The sequence below is a fragment of the Cricetulus griseus genome, assembly GCF_003668045.3.
Source record: "Cricetulus griseus strain 17A/GY chromosome 1 unlocalized genomic scaffold, alternate assembly CriGri-PICRH-1.0 chr1_1, whole genome shotgun sequence".
Lineage (NCBI taxonomy): Eukaryota > Metazoa > Chordata > Mammalia > Rodentia > Cricetidae > Cricetulus > Cricetulus griseus.
In genome coordinates this window covers 95,042,600-95,064,589 of record NW_023276807.1, presented here as the reverse complement: position 1 = coordinate 95,064,589, position 21,990 = coordinate 95,042,600, and positions in this window count along the sequence as shown.

The following is a 21,990-nucleotide window of genomic DNA, read 5'->3' as shown; positions in this document are numbered from 1 at the left end:
CTTAAGTGTCTTTGGAGACAGAAGAGAGGAATAATTTCAGGGAACATTGAAATGTTGTTGCTGGGAGCATAAAAAAGATGATCTAAAGTCAACTATGCAGTACATTGTGTCTTATATTCATCTTGTCACCTGATTTATAAGTGCAGGTTGTAGAAGGCATCAACATTATCTGTTTTGATGACTGAAATCTTTTTTTCCATATTCTGTTTTTAGTTCTTGTTGTAACACAAATTGATGAAGACCTAGTAATCTGTCTTCCTTGAACTTGGAGACATTTTGATCTTTTCATGTACACCAGGACTTCCTAGAGAAAATAGCCAATTTTTCTCAAGTCTGTATTTGTACATCAGTATTTCAGCTGTAATTGATTCACTGGCATCTGTAGCACGAAAATAAAAGATCCAGAGGCTGATATTGGGGTTCAAACTTCAAGCTGAAGATCAGAAAAGCAAAGCAACCAGCCACTAGTTTCTTACCTGCACCTCAGACGGAAAAGGCTGATACTATCTCAATGACCTCTCACCAAGCCTCAGACATCTCCTCAGTGTGCCTGGAGAATGAATGCTTTTCTGAGACCTTGCTTTTGTCTTTTATACTTCCCTAATGTTAGGATTAAAAGTGTGAGCTATAATTTTCTTTTAGACTGATTCACTCTTGTGTAGATCTGAGTGGCCTTGGACTCACAGAGATCTGTCTATCTCTTAATCCTGAGTCCTAGGATAAAAGGTGTGTACTGCCACCTCCTAGCTTTTGGGTGCTGGAATTAAAGGTATGCATCACCACTGCCTGATCTCTACAGCTTGAGGCTGACTTTGCTTTTCTGAATCCTCAGCCATGCTTTAATAAATCATAAATAGTATATTACTATAGTTATCAGCTTTCTGACTCTTGGCAGTAAAATGTAAAGGGGGAGTTTAAACATTGCAGATTCATTCATGGCAGACAACTTTGTACCCACACCTTAAAGGATTCACATAAGAAAATTAGACTGCTGGCAATAGTGGCGAGAGTGCTGGGACTGGCCTTCCCCTGTAATTGGACTGGTGAATACTTTGTTATTTAAGAAAAGCATGTAAGGGAAAGACACCAGGTGAGATGTTTCAAGCACAGGGGCTCTTTATTAGGGAAAGGGATCATAAAAAGGGGAAAGGAGAGGATGGAGACTGGCCTCCAAGGAGCAACAGAAGAGAAGAAAAAGGGGCAGAGAGAGAGAGAGAGAGAGAGAGAGAGAGAGAGAGAGAGAGAGAGACAGAGAGACAGAGAGAGACAGAGAGAGACAGAGACAGAGAGAGACAGAGAGAGACAGAGAGAGACAGAGAGAGACAGAGAGAGAAAGGAAGAGGAGGATGGAAGGTAAGCAGGACCCAGAATATGCACAGGTGGTGCTCTTAGTGGCTGTGTCTGAGGGTATATCTTGTCAGAATCCCAAGGACAGGCCAGTATAAATGCCTAAATACTATCAAATAACCAGACTGTCATCATAGATCATTCATCCAGTAATTGATGAAACCAGATACAGAGATAAACAACCAAGCATGAGGCCAAACTCCTGGAATACCGTTGAAGAGATGGAGGATGGAATATATAAGCAAGGGAAGTTGAGATAAAGCTGGATTAATCTACAGAGAAAGCTGAACCAAGTTCATGGGAACTCATGAACACTAAACCACAGCTGTGGAGCCTCCATGGGACTGAGCTAGGCCCTATATATGGGAGAGGCATTTGTGAAACTTGGTCTATCTGAGGGACCCCTAGTACTAGGACTGAAGGGACCAGACCCTCACTCAGCCTCCTGCTTTAGCAGCCATGACAAGCTAAAGAAAAGACATGTAGGTCTCTGACACAAAGAAACTCCAGATCCGGGAGCCTAGGGCCAAAACTGAACACAAAGAAACTCCAGAGTCCCCCTAGCCTCCTAGATACTTGGTTCCTGGGAACTGTTTGGTCACAAAAGAAACTCCAGGGGAGACCAAAACCTTCCCCTGTAGTCTCCAGGATATCATTCTAAAAACTATTGGTATCTTTGAAGAACAGGCTACCTGCAAGTAACAAGACAAAGCCATAGAAACCACAGAATGAGGCCTCTAAACACTGCCCAATGAGAATACCTGGTACACAGGTATTTCATGCCAAAATATTACTTTGAGAAATTCTCCTAATTGTTCACAAATGTCAACCAATCAGAAACCAACCAGTACTTACTGATGCAATCCTGTAACTTTTATCTTTAAAAGCTACCAATAGACAGGGAATTTTGCTCCCTCTGGAGGCTGCTGCATCAGCTACCCAGACATGGTTGGATGAACAATATACCTTGCTTTTTCAGTTTGATGGGTCTGTCTCCCTGGTAGTCTCTGGGGATCTTCACAACTTGGTCACAACAAGGACCAAAATCTATCGCTGGTGTATGAGCTAGCTTGTGGGAGCCCATTCTCTATGGTGGGCTGCTATCCTCAACCTTAATGCAGGGGGAGGGACTTGTTCCTGCCTCAATTAAATGGGCCAGGCTCTGTTGACTCTCCTTGGGAGGCCTTACCATTTGGGGGGAGTGGATAGGGGGTGGCTGTGGGGTGGGGTGGGCTGATGGGGGAGATGAAAGAGAGTGGAGGGATAACTGTGGTTGGAATGTAAAATGAATTTAAAATAAATTAGTTAATTAAAAATAAAAATTTCTGAATCAATTCATGTGGTTTTTGATCAGATATTGAATGCCAACATTGGTACCTCATGTTAGTGTGTTTCATTTCAAATTCCTCCTGGACTAATTTTCCACTCTTTTAACTAAAAACCTTAACAACTATCCTCTTATGAGTTATTCCATTTCTCTTTGGAATAGATTAAATATAACTATTATTTGCCATGTCCATACTTTAGGAGATTTCTACTCCATTGTCTCTGCTAAACCTCACCTCTCTATTGGCCATTGAGGGGACAGTGTCTTACATAGTACCTGTTTCAAGTGAAGTCACATTCCACAGAAGGGAAGACATTCTACTTTGGGCTCGAACTTGTTCCTAACCACAGAATACTGATGGCCATTTTTGCAGCCTTTCCATTTGATTCTTAATATGACTTAAATGTGGTAAAAAGAATGAGTTTCATTACAGTGCCCATAGAGAGGCTGTTGGGCTCTTAGAACATGTCCTATGCTGTCAGTTAGTTTAGATCTCTAGAATTATAATAAAATCAAGACAGTTTATCTTTTCTCTTTGTTTATAATATTATAACTTTAAGGGGATCTTTTCTATTCTGCCAATTCCTTGCCTTCTATTTGTTTTGCTTTTCAATTAACCATACAATAAGACTTTAAAAATTGTGAAAACGCTGTATGAAAATATTGATTTTCTTTCTCCCACTAACTAATGGATCCTTACCAGCACCTACACTACTAAGGACAATCTCTCTTCTTCTTTTGTCAACTGCCATCTGCCTGTTAAGCCTCTGTCTTTACATCAGAGTCCATAGTCACCTACATAGGATTGCCACATGACTGAGCTTAGGCACACCCTGTCGTTGAGAGGAAGGTGGCTCATGGTTCTGTACCCTCCTGTGATTTCTTCACATTTGCCCTGCCCAATGCATGCTGTCCTCTTCAGGCCTCTGAATGACTATCAAAGACTGGAATGAAAGGAGCCACTTTCATCATTCCCTCAGTCTCATTAATTTTATTCTAAGTAGTCTATCACTACCCAGAAAGGATGGGATGGGGTCTTCAACCATTCACAGTTCTGCAAACACCATTGCTATTCAGTTATACTTTTACTTGTGAAGACGTTATGCTTTGAACAGAGGGTCCTCTAAGCTATTTACCTGCTTATGGTTGCAGCACTTCTCTGTTTGCCTTTAATCTCACTAAATACCCAATCACTAGAGGTGGTGTTTGGTGGCTTTTGCAAGGATACATAAGAATCACCACTGTGATTGAACTGTAGAACTTGTTCACCACCAAGTGCCTTTTACTAGTCAAAGTTACCACACCTCCCTCAGGAGAACTGGGCTAAATCTTGCCACTCAGTAATCATTTTGCCAGCTCCAGACCATCAGTTCAGTGGGTTAATAGATTCTTTACACGTTTTTGTCAGACTCCTTTTATTTATAGTGTTTTAATTTGCACTCATTCATTTTTGTGAAAAGGCAGCTAAATCCTCAGTCTTTTAAAGACTTCCTGCAAGTCTTTGATCTCCTCAGTTGTAGATCATTTAAAGCTGTTTCCAATTTATTGTTGTTCTAGATAAAGCCTCTATGAAGATCCACATGTAATTGTTTTGTGCATCTAGAAAGATTACACAGAATACCTTTTTTATTAAAGGATAACTACCTAATATTGGAGCTGATATTTGCATCATTCTTTAAAACAGTTACAATATTTACTATTAGTGGTAGTAAACGATTAGAGTCCATTTGCTCTGCAGCCTCATCCAAACCAACATTCCAGCTTTCTGCTTGCATTCTCCCTGTGAATATGTGGAGCGATATACTTAAAGCAGCATGGTGACTGGTCAGCAGTTCATAATTCCTGTGTATCTATTCGAGATGCTTGAGCCTTCTGAAGGGTACTTGTAAATTTTTGCTGATTTTTCTTTCTAGGCACATATTTGTTTTCTTTTAAAATGGGAAATTCTGCTGCTCTGGTCTGTAACCTTTCTTTTAAGATATTTTGTTTTTAGTCATATGTATATATGTGTGTTTGTATGAGCGTGTGTGCATGTGCATGCTGGTACAAACAGATGCTTGAGGTGTTGGATCTCCTGGGGCTACAGTTCAGGTGTCTGTGAGCTACCTGACCTGCTTGCTAGGAACTGACTTGGGACTTTGGAAGAGCAGTAAGTGCTCTAAACTGCTGAGCCATCTCTCCAGCCCCACATTATTTCTCTTACCTTTTATTAAAAGTTTTGTTATTTTTTGATGTAACTCTTTGTCATTTGTTATGTATGGGAAGCACCTCCTTCAATCCTCCTGTACCTGAAATTCGTATCTTCTCAACAAGAAAGTCAATAGTTCTGAACTCTGAAAAGTCTGAATTCTAGTTAATTTGAGTTAGTGCAATTTGTGTCATCACTCAGATACCCCTGCCAACTCTAAGCTTTTAATTGGTTTTTAATCTCACTTCAAGATTGAACAGAGAAAAGATGACTAAGATTCCCAGTGATTCTGTTTCACACTGAGTTAATTTTATTGCCATTCTAGATATGAAGTATATTCATACCCATGTGGTCAGCCTCATTTCATCATTTTGGATAAAACACCATACCTCAGCATTAACCTGCATAATAAGTAGCATAAACACACTCCTCCATACAGTAATAAAAGGCAATATTTTCAAATAGGGTAATGTCTGCTTTCATTAAAACTAAAGTGAAAAAGGTAACTTGATGCTAGTGTATCCTAACTGTCTAAGTTATTTTTTTCTGGCAGAAATGTCTGTATTTTAGTCAGCCTTCTCGTTCTGCTGTTTCCTCATCTCATTTCAGCTCATATACTATCTCCATTATAAAGAAGCAGCCATTGACCTCTTAAGTCAGTGTATAAATATCTAATGACTACAAATTCTGTTTAGTCCATGACTGCAAGACTCACCATTACAGGGATCATATTCTGGTATTTCCTCTTTTTATTAGAAAAAATTATTTAAATTAAAAACAGTCTTATTTTACATATCAATCCCAGTTCTCTCTCCCACCCATCCTCCCATACACCCCAACACCCCCTGTCCCAACCCCCATGCACTCCCAGGGAGGGTGAGGCCTTTAATGGGGTTGGTCAAAGTCTGTCATATCATTTGGGGCAGGGCCTAGGCCCTCCACCGTATATCTAGGCTCAGAGAGTATCCCTCCATAGGGAATAGGCTCCCAAAGTCCAGTCATGCACTGGGGATAAACACTGGTTCCACTGCCAGAGGCCCCATAGACTGCTCTGGCCTCCCAAATGACACACATGTTGTGTGGTTCTGGTTTGGTCTTATGCTGGTTCCCCAGTTGTCTGGCTGGGGTCCATGAGCTTCCACTTGCCCAGGTTAGCTGTTTCTGTGTATTTCCCTAGCATGGCCTTGACCCCTTTGCTCATCACTCCTCCCTCTCTACAACTGGATTCCAGGAGTTCTGCTCAGTGCTTAGCTGTGGATCTCTGCTTCTGCTTCCATCAGCAACTGTATGAAGGCTCTAGGATAGTATTTAAGGTAGTCATCAATCTCATTATAGGTGAAGAGCATTTAAGGTAGCCTCTCCACTATTGCTAAGATTCTTAGTTGAGGTCATCCTTGTGATATCTGGACATTGCCCTAGTGCCAGATTTCTCTTTAAACATACAACGGCTCCCTCTATTAAGGTAGCCCTTTTCTTGCTCTCCTTCTCTATTTTTGCCTCACCTCCTGCCTCTCCCCTTGCTCCCAATTTGCTCAGGAGATCTTGTCCCTTTCCCCTTCTCCAGGTATTGGCATATGTCTCTCTTAGGGTCCTCCTTTCTTCTTGGCTTCTCTGGGATTGTGGATTAAAGTCTGGTTATACTTTTCTCTATGTCTAATATCTACTTATGAGTGAGTTCATACTATGTTCACTCTGAGATACCATCTTACATCTCTCAAATTAGCTAAATCAAAAACACTAATGACAGTTTATGCTGGAGAGAATATGGAGAAAGGGGAACCTTCCTCCATTGCTTGTGGGAGTGCAAACTTGTACAGCCACTTTGGAAATCAGTATAGGGATTTCTCGGAAAAATGGGAATCAGTATATTTGAATATATTTGATACAAATGGAAATCATTTTTCCTGATCACAGAGCATCAATTTTTAATACTGCTAGTCATTATTTAACTGACCATATCATTTTGATGTTTAATACAGAGTATTTTCTTTCCTTATTGTCTATGGATGGTGATGATAAGTAGTGAAGTTCACATATTTGATTCCATCTATGCATGGCCTAGTGATTTTAGAAATAATACAATTTTTGGTTATTATTGAAAACCTGGTGTACTAGCTTACTTACTCCATAGAGGATTTATCATTGTCCTTTAAAATGCAGAAGATAGTTTGTAAGATCTTTTTGTGTGTGGTGATGGTATTTCCACCATGGTATTAAGATTATTTTCTATGTACTGTTTCTGGCCATATGAAAGGGGTTAGAGTATCTACAATGAGTAGCTTAAGATATGTAGTATTTAGTTTATTCCATAAATTACACATTTTTCAGAAAGAACCAATTTTACACATTGAGGTATTCATATTTAGATATTTGGATCAGGTTATAAAAATATATAGTTCACAAGGGGCCTCTAAAATATAAATTATATTTCATTTTTAGTGTATAAATGTATGTGGGTGCTTATACACACACAGAGAAAAGGAGAGAGACACACAGACACACACAAATGTGCACTCTATGGCAGCTTCCTATCATGTGCATGGAGATCAGAAGAAATATCATTGGATTAGATTTTCTTCTTACATCCTGCAGATTCTTGATTAAACTCAGGTCATCAGACCTGCAGCAGACACCTTTCACTGACTGGGCCACCAACTCTGTGCTGTAAGAGGTTTCTAAAATGACTTCTCATCATCTGAACCATAAGAAATGCTGTTTCATTGTCAGTGTTTGTGTAAAGCAGTGTTCACATCACTAAGAGTCTGAAATCAATTTCATAATGCAAATAAGGATGTTATTGGAGAAGCAATGGTTTTGAAACAAAGTAATTCACACAGAAAACTGCTACTATAGATATTAATTTTAACATAAATATACATTTTAATTTCAGCAATGAACTGTAGATTTACCAATATCTTATTCCTGGCTTTTAGCTTGCTCAATGCACAATTCATATCTTATAAAAACACAGAACTGAGAAGGAAGTGCACCGTGAATCACCATCACTTTCTGGGAAGCACCCAGTGTTTCCTCATATGTGAAAGGTTTCTCCTGCTGTCCAAGGACACCTTGGTCAGGTCACCTCAGCATCAGTAATGGAGTGCCTACAGCAAGCTTCAGTTTTGATTAGACACCTTAAAGCACTTCAGCTTAAAAAAAAATGCCTGCATTTGATGGTGCAGGTTATCACAGCAGTTTTTTCTGTGTGTTTTTCTTTAATACTAAATTCATTTTGTGAAATTATTTCTCCCCTTGAAAAACAAGTCATGTTTTTATTGGAAAAGAAAATCTACTTTCAACTTGAAACTTTTCATAATCTTTTACTCCAAGAGACATATGGGCAAAGTTCTATTCTTCAGAACCCTAAAGAATAATAGAGTTTGTTCAAAACACAGCAAACAGAAATTAAGGCTTGGAAAAGGTCCATTAATGTGGAGGCATGCATGCTTGTGCAGTTTTTCAAAACTTAATTGTGAAATTAGTTCTTAATATTTTTGATAATTAACTGTCTCTGTTATGTTGAGAAATAATGGAAAAATGCCTTTCAGAATCATGCAGTACAGGATGAAAAACAGTATGTCAGATTTTAAAAAATCAAACTAAAGCATGTATTTTATTTTGAGATTTTCTATACAAGCTTCAGATTGTTTATACAACCAACAACAAAATAAAGTAGTGTATATAATGAAGTGAAAATTCATGTCTAAAGTGAGAGCTAGACCAGGGAATGTTTACAAAGTTTACTTGAACAAGAAATAAATTTCTGGAATTTGGCAAATTCCCAAACAGAAGCTGATTTGGAATGCCCTCCTCATCAGTATACAAATTATCCTTGTAACAGACAAAAAGGAATGGCTGGCAGAAAAATGTTATGGGATGCAGTTGGCATATACTTAATATAGTCATATTTGGTGGCTGTCTTCCTCCAGTTGGCTAGAAGTTGAGCTGCTGTGGTTGGCTGAGACTAAGTTACTTAGCTGCAATTGCATGTTCTGATATTAGGGAACAATATGCTCACACTGAGCCAGTACCAGCTCAGTATATACAGGTCTTCTTTGAAATGAGGCATCTTATCATTCCAACATGCAGTGGGTCCGGGACAATTTATCATTGTTTGCCACATACATTAGCAAAATAGAAAATGCCCAACTAATCTTCGCTATCAATTTGTGATCCTGTAAAAATCTGCTAGCATTTCCCTAACAATCACAATGATGATTTGAGGTAATACATCATATGAGGGCATGTAGCTTCTGTCTCTTTGGGTCTGGGTCACCTCCTTTAATATTGTATTTTCCAGATACATACATTTTCCTGCAAATTTCATTTTTTTGCAACATAATAAAATTCCACTGTACACCCATGATTCTAGTGACATTCTTGCTCTAGAGAGTTGCTGAGAGCTGATGAAATCATGCAGGTGATGGTCAAGGGAAAGCACCACATTCTAAAAGATTGAACACATTTATTAATGTAACACAGAGGTTTCAAAATGCAAATACACTGTTTTAAGTTTGGTAATCATTTATAAAGTAACTTTAACTTTCCCTAGTGTAAGACAGGAGGCTATTCAATATAATATGGAAGGCTGCATTCTTCCTGAAGGTTTTGATTGATTTTATGCTTATTAATTATTCACTATTTAGTTATTTGTATACTTACAATGTAAACTCATGGAGTCTTACTAAGAAATGTTTTCTGTTTCCAGTTAATCTATTTTTATTTTTTAAAATATCATACAAAGTATTAGAAATCACATGGCATTTTCAAATAAAATGTATTTAAGGAGATTCTCTTTCTACTCCTCCCCTTTACCCCTTGCTACCCCATACCTGATTGTAGTCACTATCCACTTTCTTTTAGTATCTCATGTCTCATTTGACTTTTTATCTCACTCATACTTACATCCTTTTTCATTTTCTATTTTTATCATGTCTTGGTATGTTTCAACTTTGCATACATACAAGAGTATGTGTTTGTACATCATATATTATAGACTTGTGAAGAGATCAATCCGCAGTCCGTATGGCTAAGGTTTCTTTAGTCAGATAACACCAGCCAAGCACAAGCCAAAGTGTGCCAGGGGCAGCAAGGCAGCCAGGCCAGAGAGAAGGGAGAAGGGAGAAGGCACTCTCCACGTGTGCACCGTCCCTTAAGAACCATTCCTGTGTCACCTTAGACTTCCCCTCACCATGCCCTCAAGGTCATGTCCTGGCACACCTGTCCGGGCTACTAGGAGGCAGGGCTACAATGTCTCCCTACAGACTTGAATTTGCATATGTAACATTATGTGGCCTTCATCTTTCTGAGTTTGGGTCACACACTTAATATTGGACTTTACAGATCCATTCATTTTCCTGCAAATTTTCCCTTATATCTGACTAAAATCCACAGTGTGTATATTCCAAATTTTCATATCCACTTACCAGTTGATGATATCTGGGCTGATTCCATTGTTCTATTATTGTGAACAGAGAATTATAAATATGGCTGTTTAACTATCTCTGTCATGGGATGTGGATTCCCTTGGGTATGTACAAACGAATGGCATAGCTGCATCATATGGTACCATCTTTTGAGAAACCTCAATAGCAACCTCCACAATGACTGTGCTAGTTTTCTCTTGTACTGGCAGTGAAAATTCATTCTTTTTTTTCCCACACCATCACCAGAATTTCAATCAACTTCTTAAAGATGGACATTCGGGTTGGGATGAAGTGGTATTCCATAGTTTAGTTTGCATTTATTTCCCTGATGAGTATGTTAAAACTCTTAAAAATACTGTTTGATCCATTTGTGATAACTACTCATTTTCTTTTCTTTAGCCTATGGCTGATAGGCAATTTTGATTTTTTTAGTGTTTAATATTTTGTAAGTCTGTAAATTCTGGCCATAAGTCCCCTGCCAGAAATTAATCTAGTAAAAAGTTTCTCTCATTTTTGGGCTGTTTACTTTGTTTATAATTTCTCTTGCCAAGAATAAATATATTAATTTCATGTTGTCTCAATGGGTAAACCTTGGGGCTGATTCCCATGCTACTGGGGTTCTTTTCAGATAGTTCCTCTATCTTGAAATACATTCTGTTTTGCTCTTGTGGTATCACCATTTCTAGTTTTAAATCCAGGTTCTTGGTTCAAAATTGATTTTTTATACATAACTAAAGACATGACTTTAATCTCTATGGATGGATATCCAGTTGTGATAGCATAATTCGCTGAATAGGCTGTTGTATTCCTATTGTTTGTATGAACACCTTTGTCAAAAATGAGGAGACCATAGTTTTTTCAGTCTATTTCTGGGTCCTCTATTCTGTATCATGGTTGTGGTCATATTATGCCATATACTTTTTATACTGCCTATTGTAGACCATGTTGTCAGGTCATAAACTATACTTGTTAGTTAAATTTTTCTGAGAAAATTATACAGTTTTCCAAAACCTTTCATTCGTACCGTCAGCACACCTGTGTTCTTTTTCCTTCACATTTTCACCAGGTGATATCTATTGAGAACAATCAACACAATTTTTGCTGATTTCAGTCAAACTATGATAGTGATGATCTGCAATAAAATTGTTTGGTTTTCTATACTGTCCATTTACACCTTCTTGTCAGATGTGTACTTTCATGTATTTTCACCTCTGTTGTAGGTTGTCTCATCAACTCCATTCCTTATTATCTCTATTACAGGAGATTTTTTATTTGATATAATTTCATTTATCTATGTTTGGTTTTATTTGCTATTATATACCCAAATCTTGATTGGCAGTTATTTCCTGGAGTATTTATCTCTTGTTAGGCATTTGTCTTGTGATTTTATTCTTTGCTTCTCACATTTCGATAATTTAGCTATATTGACTTGATTTGGAGACATGAAGAAAGAAGGGACCTGTCTATAACCTTGAATGTAATTACCCAATTTCCCCAGGAATGAAGACACTATCTGTGGGAAAAATAAGCCTCAATGGGCCTGGCAGCTGGCCTAGATCATGTACAGTAGATATGTTCTGAAAGCCAGCCTAGACTGATAGTAGGAACATACTCAGTAGATATTTCTTAACAGCCAGCCTGGGGCCAGAGGGCCTTGACAACAGCAGACCAGAGATGATATGGACCTATGAGCAGGGACCAAGTCACCTCAGCAGATGCCAGCTCAGTGGAGTAGGGTTGAGAGGTATATAAGATTAACCTCTTCCTGAAATAAACTGAGTTTGTTGCTTCAACTTGTTCCCAATGCCTGTGTTGCTGGTGTCATCCCTACTTTCTCCAAACGCCAAGAGATATATATCAGGATCCTGTAACAACTATTGGCCCTTCAAAGTGAGTTCTCAGCCGTCTGCTCAAAACCCCATTGGCTGTGGAAACAGTGCCTTATTTCTAAGCTATCTTTTCTGTGCCATTGTTCTAAATTTAAGCCATTACTCTGCTTTGTTGTAGTATATTTGAAATTACAAGGTGTGGTGTATCCTTTTTTTGCTCCTTTTACTCTTTTTTTTTTAATGGTTCCATATGAATTTAAGAAATGCTTTTTTCTATTTCTGAGAAAAATATTATAGTACCTTTTAGGAATTGAATTAAATCCATAGATCATTATAGCTATCATGGATATGTTAAATATTAATATAATCTTTAAGTGTGCAATATCTTTCCACATATTTGGATAATCAATAGACTCAAAGGTGCTTTCTCAATTTCTTTTTTTTAATTTTTAAAATTTTAATTAGAAAGAAAATTGTTTTGCATGTCAATCCAGGTCCCTATCTTTCCCCTCCTCCCCTGCCCCCCCCAACTAACACCCTACCTATCCAATACCCTTTCCACTCCCAGGGAGCATGGGGCCTTCTATAGGGGGTCTTCAAAGTCTGTCATATCCTTTGGGATAGGGCCTAGACCAACCTCCTTGTGTCTAGGCTCAGAGAGTATCCCTCCATGTAGGATGGGCTCCCAAAGTCCATTCCTGTGCTAGGGATAAGTACTGATCCACTACAAGAGGCCCCGTAAATTTCCAAGGTCACCTCACTGACACCCACATTCAGGGGGTCTGGATCAGACCCATGCTGGCTTCCCAGGTATCAGTCTGGGGAACAAGAGTTTTCCCTTGTTCGGGTCAGCTGTTTCTGTGGGTTTCACCAGCCTGATATGGACCCCTTTGCTCATCAGTCCTCCTCCTCTGCAACTGGAATTCAGTTCAGTTCAAGGTTTAGCTGTGGGTGTCAGCTACTACTTCCTGCAGCTGCTGTATGAAGGCTATGTGATGGCATATGAATTAGTAATCAATCTCATTATCAAGAGACTCAAAGGTGCTTTCTTAATTTCCTTTCCAGACATTTCACCAGTGGTTCATGTAATTTGTATCCTGTACCTTAGATGAGAATATTCAGCTTACTTCAGTGTTGCCTGTTTTTCTTAATTAGTACAAGAAAATTTTGTTATGTCTGTGAATCTTAACAAAACCCAAACTCTTTGTTTTGTTGTTTAGTGTCATTTTTGTATTGTTTTGTGTGTTTCCTCTCTGATCTTTATTATTCATTTTTATCTCTAATTTATGTATTTGATACTTCTTGTTTCTCATCTTCTTTGAGGAACAACATTGGCTTTTTTCTGAAATCTTCTTTTGTAGAGTGTGGATTTATTAATACAAACTTTCTTATCAATATTGTTTTAAAACATTCTCCTCTCTAAAACAGTTTTAAGAAAAATAAAACTATTAGATTATTTCTAGAAAGTGAATCTCACTCTGAAGGATGTTTCATTCTCCAGTGGTGGCCCCCATTCTTTAGAACATGTCAAAAACAGAGATGAGCTATGCTTGAAGTTTTACTACTTGGAACATTCTTAGAAAGTGTTTTCTAGTGACTCTGCCATAGAAATTTGTACTAATTATCTCTGTACATAAAGCTTTTCAATCATTCACACCTTTCATAGGTATTTACAAGTGAATTTTCAGATGTTGATGCCCAAAATAATTTCTTCCTGCCAGTTTAGAACGTGATAAAAATACAACAGAAACAGAAAAATATAAGCCACTTTCTCTTAATGAATTGATATTGATGCAAAAATTGATAAAATAATGGAAATTTTAATTAAACAGAATGTCAAAATATCCTTTACCATGATGAAGTTGCCTTTATTCTAGGGATTCAAGGATGAATCAATACTCAAAAATAAATGCTTGTAATATAATAAACAAATAAATTCAATAACAAAACTCATATGATCATATCATTACACACAAAAACAGGTCTTTGAAAACTTCAACATGCCCCCATGATAAAAAACACTAAAGAAACTAAAACCAGAATAAACATACTTCACAATAAGATAGGCTGTATACAGTAAGCCTGTAGTCAACACTCTACTTAGCAGAGGAAAAACACAAAAACCTACAAGGAGACATGAACGCGCACTCTCTCAACTGTTTTTAAACTAGATCTTGAAGCCTCTCTGGGAGTGATAATCCAAGAATAAAAAATATAAATGAATAAAAATAATAACAAGAGAAGGAAAACCATCACCATTTGCAAATGCTATAATAATGTATGTAAGAGACCACACAAATTCTACCAGAAAATTCTAGAACCTGAAGAATGCTTTGGAAAACTATTCAAATTCAAAATGAGCATATAAAATTAGTAGCCATTCTAGGTGCCAAAAATGAACATGATAAGAAATAAATCAGAAGGACAATCATAGTTGTGGTAATTTAAATATTGCCACAGATTGTAAAAGAAACATTACTAAATCTCAAATCACACATAAAACTGCACACACTTATAGTGGGAGACTTTAACACCCCACTCTCGCCACTAGACAGGAACCACCAGACAGAAACTTAAAGAAACAAAGGAACTAATAGAAGTTATGGTGCAATTGGGCTTAACAGATAGCTATAGAACATTCCATCCAAATACAAAACAATATACCTTCTTCTCAGCGTCACATAGAACCTTCTCTAAAATCGACCACATACTTGACAACATAAATATTGCCACAGAATAAAAACAACTGAGGGAGTAAGAACTCTCCAATAAAATCCTGAAAGAAATTGAAGAATAATTTCAAGGATAAAAAGCCTTCCCATGTGCATGGAACACTAGGATTCATATTGTGAAAATGGCTGTAACTAAAAGCCATCTATAGATATGATGCAATTACCATCAAAATTATAATGTAATTCAAACAGAATGATTCTGGCACATCATCATTGGAATAGAATAGAGAACCCAGAAAGTAACTCCAAGAGCTATAGCCACTTGATTTTGAGAAACAAACCAACAATAACAACACAGCAAACATACTCTGTAGAAAAGGCAGCCTCTTCAACAAATAGTGTTGGAAAAACTGTGTATCTGTAGCATGAAAAATAATAAACCCAGAAACTAATATTGGGATTTAAGCTTCAAGATGAAATCAGAAAAAACAAAGCACTTGGGTACAAGCTGTTGTCACTCTACCTCAGACTGAAATGCAATCCTGGCTTGACCAAGCCTCAGACTGAAGACTTTCCTCAGTGTGGCTGGAGAATGAATGTCTGATACTGACTATTGAAGACCCTGTTTCTATCTTTTATACCCCTCTAGTGCAGGGCTTGAAGGATTGTAATCCCAAGTGCTGAGATCATCTTTGTGTAAGCTGTTTCCCTTTAAGACTGGATCAATCTGGTGTAGTTCTGGGTGGCCTTGGAATCACAGAGATCTGTCTACCTCTAATCCTGAGTCCTAGGATAAAATATGTGTACTACTACCTCCTAGCTTCTGGCTGCTAGGATTAAACATGTGTATCACTACTTCCTGATCTCTATAGCTTAAGGCTGACTTTGCTTTCTGAATCCTCAGGCAAGGTTTAATAAATCATAAATAATGTATTACCACAGATAGAAAAATAAAACCAAATTCCTACCTCTGATTTTATAATGAAATTAATTCAAAAGAGTCTACAACTTTAATGTTAGATACAAAAACTTTTAGAAAATAACTTCAAGATACAGACAAGGACTTTCTAAAAGAACTTGAATAATACAGGAAATAAAACCAAGTACTGATATGTAGGGTTGCATGAAATACAAAAGTTTTTGAAAATAAAGAAAACAATTGTGTAAAATTATAGCTTATGGAATGAGACAAAATCCTTTGCAGTTGACATCTGACAGAGGTTTAATATCTATAATATATATCAAAAAACCTCTGGATATAAAAACATCACAAACAATCCCTAAAATATATGAGCTAGTGAAATGAACTGAGAGCTTTCAAAAGATTAAGTTCTAGAGAAGGAACTAGCAGTATATAATTGACATGAAGAAGGTAAAGTGGGAAAACAGGAGGGGGTCTTTAACTCTTGTTAAGGAGATAGTCAATATATACAGAAGACAAGGGAAGGAGCATGGAAAACTAACACTAAAGGTGTTTGAAAAATCCATAAGGAATCATATAATGTATTATATACCTAAAGTTGTATATAATACATGTAAGTGTAGGTGTATAGATATGTACTTTAAATGAAGTTATGTCTCTTGGGCTCCTACCAAATTCCATAGACTACCTAACAAGAGCCCCAGTACCAGGCAAGAAAAACCCTTTTTGAGCTGTTTGTCAGAAAAGTCCAAAAGACTCTCAAAATATATAGGCTATTACTTTTGCCTTTGACTGTCCCCCACCAACACAGAGGTCTCCATTATCTAAGGCACTGTGAACCTCAGACACAGGACATAGGATATTATCTGAATCTGGTCTGAAAGCCTTCTCCCCAAGGGCTAGCTTTCATAGTGTCAAGAGGTGCTATGCAATCTTCCAAGCAAAGGAAGCAACAAATAGTGCAACCTGACTGTGTCACCTATGACCTACAATGAAGACCAGTAAGGTAAGATATTCCTAATGGCTCAATGGTGGCACACTTAAATTGGCAGTAACCAGCAACTATCTTATTGGACTTAAGGCCCTGTATTATTTTACTTTTATTACTGTGATAAAACACCACCACTGAAACAATTTATAGAAGAAGAGGTTTATTTTGAGCTCATGGTTCCAGAAGGAAGTGTCTATCATGGATGTCTTGTCATGGATGGGGACATGGCAGCACGCATGTAGCCATGGCTCTAGACAGGAAGCAGAAGAATTAATCAAAATAGCATGAGTCTTTAAAAATCTCAAAGCCTGCCCCCAGAGACATACTTCCTCCAGCAGGACCATATATCCTACCCCTCCCAAATAGTCACCAACTGGGGAACCAAGTACTCAAATGTTCAAGACTAAAGAAGAGGCACCTGATTCAAACCAGGACAGGTCTACTCAACAGGATGGAAATTATGTCTGGTACTTGAAACCTAGGGAACTACATGTGCCTAATGAGATCATGTATCTTGGAGGAGAACCTACTACCACCACTTACTAAACTAGCATTATTCTAAACTGAGTTCTGAATACTTGTTCTATGTTCATAGCTAAGTGTAGTTCTCCTAATTAAACAAACTTTTCTTTGCAAAAGAATGTGAAGGAATCATACAGAAAACAACAACTGGTCAAAATTCAGAGTACAACTGACTGGGGGTGCCAAGCTCCAACTAATGCAATTATAATCCAACTCCAGAATCTAAGGCTACGAGGACATCTCTGAAGGGGGAACAGGAAGATTGCAAAAGCCATAGAAACAGGAAATCTTTCCTAGAAATGACAGGAAAAAAAGCAGCTATGATAACTCAACAAGAAGGTTGTCTAAATAAGACCTGAACAAGTAAAGAGAACACAACCTACATTCTGACATGGAGGAAGATGTGTCATGGGGCTCACCCTTAGACAAAGAATTATAAGCAACTAAGGAATGCTGATGCTGAGAATGGGAGGGGCAGTCTTCCCTAGGTACCAGCCCCCTAATTGGTTATTCCTTACCAAATAGCTAGCTCCAAAATTATATACATAAAAGTAACATTAAACAGACTGGAAAAATTGTGTTCATGTATATATGCATGTATATGCTGTATGTGTTGATAATAAAGACAAAGAGGCCATAGATTTGAGAGGGAACTGTGGGGAGAGGCATTGGAAAGATTGTAGGAGGAAGGGAAAGGAGGGAAATGATGCATTTATATTTTAAGTTAAAAATTTCATTTTCATATAAAAGATTAGTTCAAAGACCACTAAACAGTAAAATGTTCAACATCCCTAGTATTAGGCAAATGCACTTAATATTATATTAAGATTTATTAAGAAAATATGTACTAACAAATATTGGTGACAATCCAGGAAAAATGCAACCCTTGTATACTGATTGTGGGAATGTAACTTAGCCTAGCTACTACTGAAGTCATTGTGGAATTTCCTGAAAAAAATAAAAACTAAAACTACAACATGACCAAGCTATATTGCTCCTGGGGTTACATTAGAAAGTTTCTTAGCATATAATAAATATACCAAAGATATATTTACATATCTATGTATTATAGTGTTCTTGACAATAGCCATGGAATGTGAGCCTTCCACTGCCCTTCTCAGAGACATCTGAGGTCTGGGGACTGCTCACGAGGTGAATCCCATCCAGGCAGGATCCAGCCCACCCAGAGACAGCCTAGACCCAGGTACCAGTCCTGTCTCCATCAACAGGACTAGGTAAGCGCGGGCCTGTTTGCAGCCAGCCTTCCTCTGCTCCGCTCAGAGACATGACATGGGGACTGCTCACAGGGTGAACCCCATCCAAGCGGGATATATGGCAGCAGGATCCAGCCCATCCAGACAGAATACAAGAGATGGAAGAGAGAATTTCAAGAGATGAAGATAAACTAAGAGAAATAGACTCATTGACCGAAGAAAATCTTAAGTCCAACAAATCCCTAACACAAAATATCCAGGAAATATGGGACACTGTGAAAAGACCAAACCTAAGAATAATAGGTGTAGAAAAAGGTGAAGAAACTCAAAGGTGCAGAAAACATACTCAAAAATATCATAGATGAAAACTTTCCCAATCTAAAGAAAGAAATGCCAATGAAAGTACAAAAAGCCTACAGAACACCAAATACAGTGGACCATAAAAAAGGTCTCCTTGACACATAATAATCAAAAGCCCAAACAACAAGAATAAAGAGAAAATATTAAGAGCAGCAAAGGAAGCAAGTCAAATATTGTATAATGGCAAACCTATCAGAATTATACCTGACTTTTCCATGGAAACTCTAAAGCCATAATGTCCTGTATAGATAGATGTTCTACCTACAATAAGAGACCATGGATGCCAGTCAAGACTACTATACCCAGCAAAGCTTTCAATCACTATAGATAGAGAAAATAAGATATTTCATGACAAAACCAGATTTAAACAATACATACCCACCAATCCAGCCCTACAGAAAGTTCTGGAAGGAAAAATGCAACCCAAGGAAATTAACTACAACCAAAAGAACATAGGCAATAGATAATCCCACTTTACCAACAGCCAAAAGAAAAATGGGCTGGAAACCCACACACAATTTAGCAGCAGTGATAATCAAATGTATTTTAGCAGCTGTAACTCTTTCCTAGGCAATATAACAATTTAAAGACAACAATATAGCATATAGTATCCAAACTCTCTGTATTTTCCATTTTTACATGACTTTTTAATTACTCTATTTCTTTTACTTTTATTTTTTTCCTTTTATGAGACAGGGTTTCTCTGTGTAACTTTGGCTGCCCTTGAATTCATTCTGTATACCAGGCTGGCCTTGACGTCACAGAGATCTGCTTACCTCTGTCTCCTGAGTGCTGGGATTAAAGGCTTGTGCCACCACTGCTCAGCTACTCTACTTTTTGCCTCTGCTTCTGGAGTGATGGGATTGAATGTGTGTGCCACCAACAACCAGCTACTCTTTTTATTCCTCTTTTTCTCTCACAAGCCTACATATATTTTTAAACAAACTGTAAATCTTTATTGGTTTTACTTCATCTGTATCTGTCTTTACTGAAAATCTTTACCTTTTTATGAACACACAGTCTTTTATCTGGTAAAAGACACTGCTAAAGTTAAAATGGTGGCTGCTTTAGCTGCTCTTTCCAACAAGGCAGTGATATGCTGCCAGCGCTGAGAGCTGTGCTCACTGCCTTGGTCTATGCTTCCATCAAGGAGCAAGCTGCCTGCTTGGAGATGTGGTCACTGCCACTGCCAGCTGCTTTCGGGCACAAACCCACATTAAGAGTCGCATGCTCTAAAGACTGAGCTAGCCAGGCCTCTTATAAAGAACACTGAGGTTTTTTCCACTTAGGCTGAGTCAGGAAACCTCTCTTTATGGAACTGTTTGAGTCTCTGCTTGTCTCTAGCAAAACAGAGACCATGCAAGAAAATGCTGCTACCAAGAAGACATGTTTCTGTCTGTTCTTTTGCTTCCAAAATCCCTTTTTAAGCTTTGGTCAAGTTTACATGGAAGTTCTTAACACTACCTCCAGCTGCCTGGGTTCTGCCTCCACTTGACTAGTCATAGGAAGGAGGCTCACAGCAGTGAGAGCTCAGAATCCTAACCCTAGAACTATCAGGGCTTTAGGCTGTCACAGGAGTCCAACTCCCCAAGAGCCTGGGACAATGCAAGTGCATGAAAGCTGCTCTGATGTCAGCCAGCAGCTGGAAAGGGCAGGCTGTAGTGACAGGTCCCCAGCTTCCTCTGGGAACTTCAGGGCTTGGGGTGATCCCACTTCTGACATGATTCTGTAAGGATAAGTCTTTACTCCAGAAAATAATACAAAGAATCAATGTTACAAAGAGTTGGTTCTTTGAGAAAATCAAGAAGATAGACAAACCTTTATCCAAACTTACCAAACAGCTGAGAGTTAACATGCAAATTAATAAAATCAGAAATGAATAGGGGACATAACAATAGACACTGAGGAAATCCAGAGAATCATCAGATCATACTTTGAAAACCTGTATTTTTCAAAATTCAAAAATCTAAAGAAAATGGACAATTTCTGGATATATTTCACTTACCAAAATTGAATCAAGGACAGATAAGCAATTTAAATCAACCTATAAACCCTAGTAAAATAGAAGCAGTAATCAAAACTCTCCCAACCAAAAAAAGCCCAGGGCCAGATGGCTTCAGTGCAGAATTCTACCAGAAATTCAAAGAACAGCTAACACCAATTCTCCTCAAAGTATCCCACACAATAGAAGCAGAAGGGTCATTGCCAAACTCCTTTAATGAATCCTCAATAACATTGGTACCGAAGCTACACAAAGACACAACTAAGAAAGAGAACTACATACCAATATCCCTAATGAACATTGATGAAAAATTACTCAAAAAATACTGGGAAATCAAATCTAAGTACTCATCAGAGAAATCATCCACCATGATCAAGTAGGCTTCATCCCAATGATGCAAGGATGGTTCAACATATAAAAATCCATCAATGTAATCCACCATATAAAAAGACTGAGAAAGAAAAAACACATGATCATCTCACTAGATGCTAAAAAAGCCTTTGACAAAATCCAACACCCCTTTATGATAAAGGTCCTGAAGAAATCAGGGATAACAGGAACATACCTTAACATAATAAAAGCAATATACAGCAAGCAGACAGCCAACATCAAACTAAATGGAGAGAAACTCACTGAAATTCCTCTAAAATCAGCACAAGACATGGCTGACCACTCTCTGCATACCTCTTCAATATTGTCCTTGAAGTTCTAGCTAGAGCAATAAGACAACAAAAGGAGCTCAAGGGCATACAAATTGGAAAGGAAGAAGTCAAATTTCACTATTTGCAGATGATATGATAGTCTACATAAGTGACCCAAAAATCTCTACAGGAAACTCTTAAAGCTGATAAACACCTTCAGCAAAGTGGTAAGATACAAAATTAACTCCACAAAATCAGTAGCCCTACGATATACAGACGATAAAACAGCTGAGAAAGAAACCAGAGAAACATCACACTTTATGATTGCCACAAAAAACTCAAAATAGCTTGGGATAATGCTAACCAAAAAAGTGAAAGACCACTATCATAAGAATTTTGAGTCTTTAAAGAAAGAAATTAAAGATACCAGAAGATGGAAGGATCTCCCATGTTCTTGGATAGGTAGAATCAACATCATAAAAATGGAAATGCTGCCAAAAGAAATATACAGATTAAATGCAATGTCCATCAAAATTCCAGCACAATTCT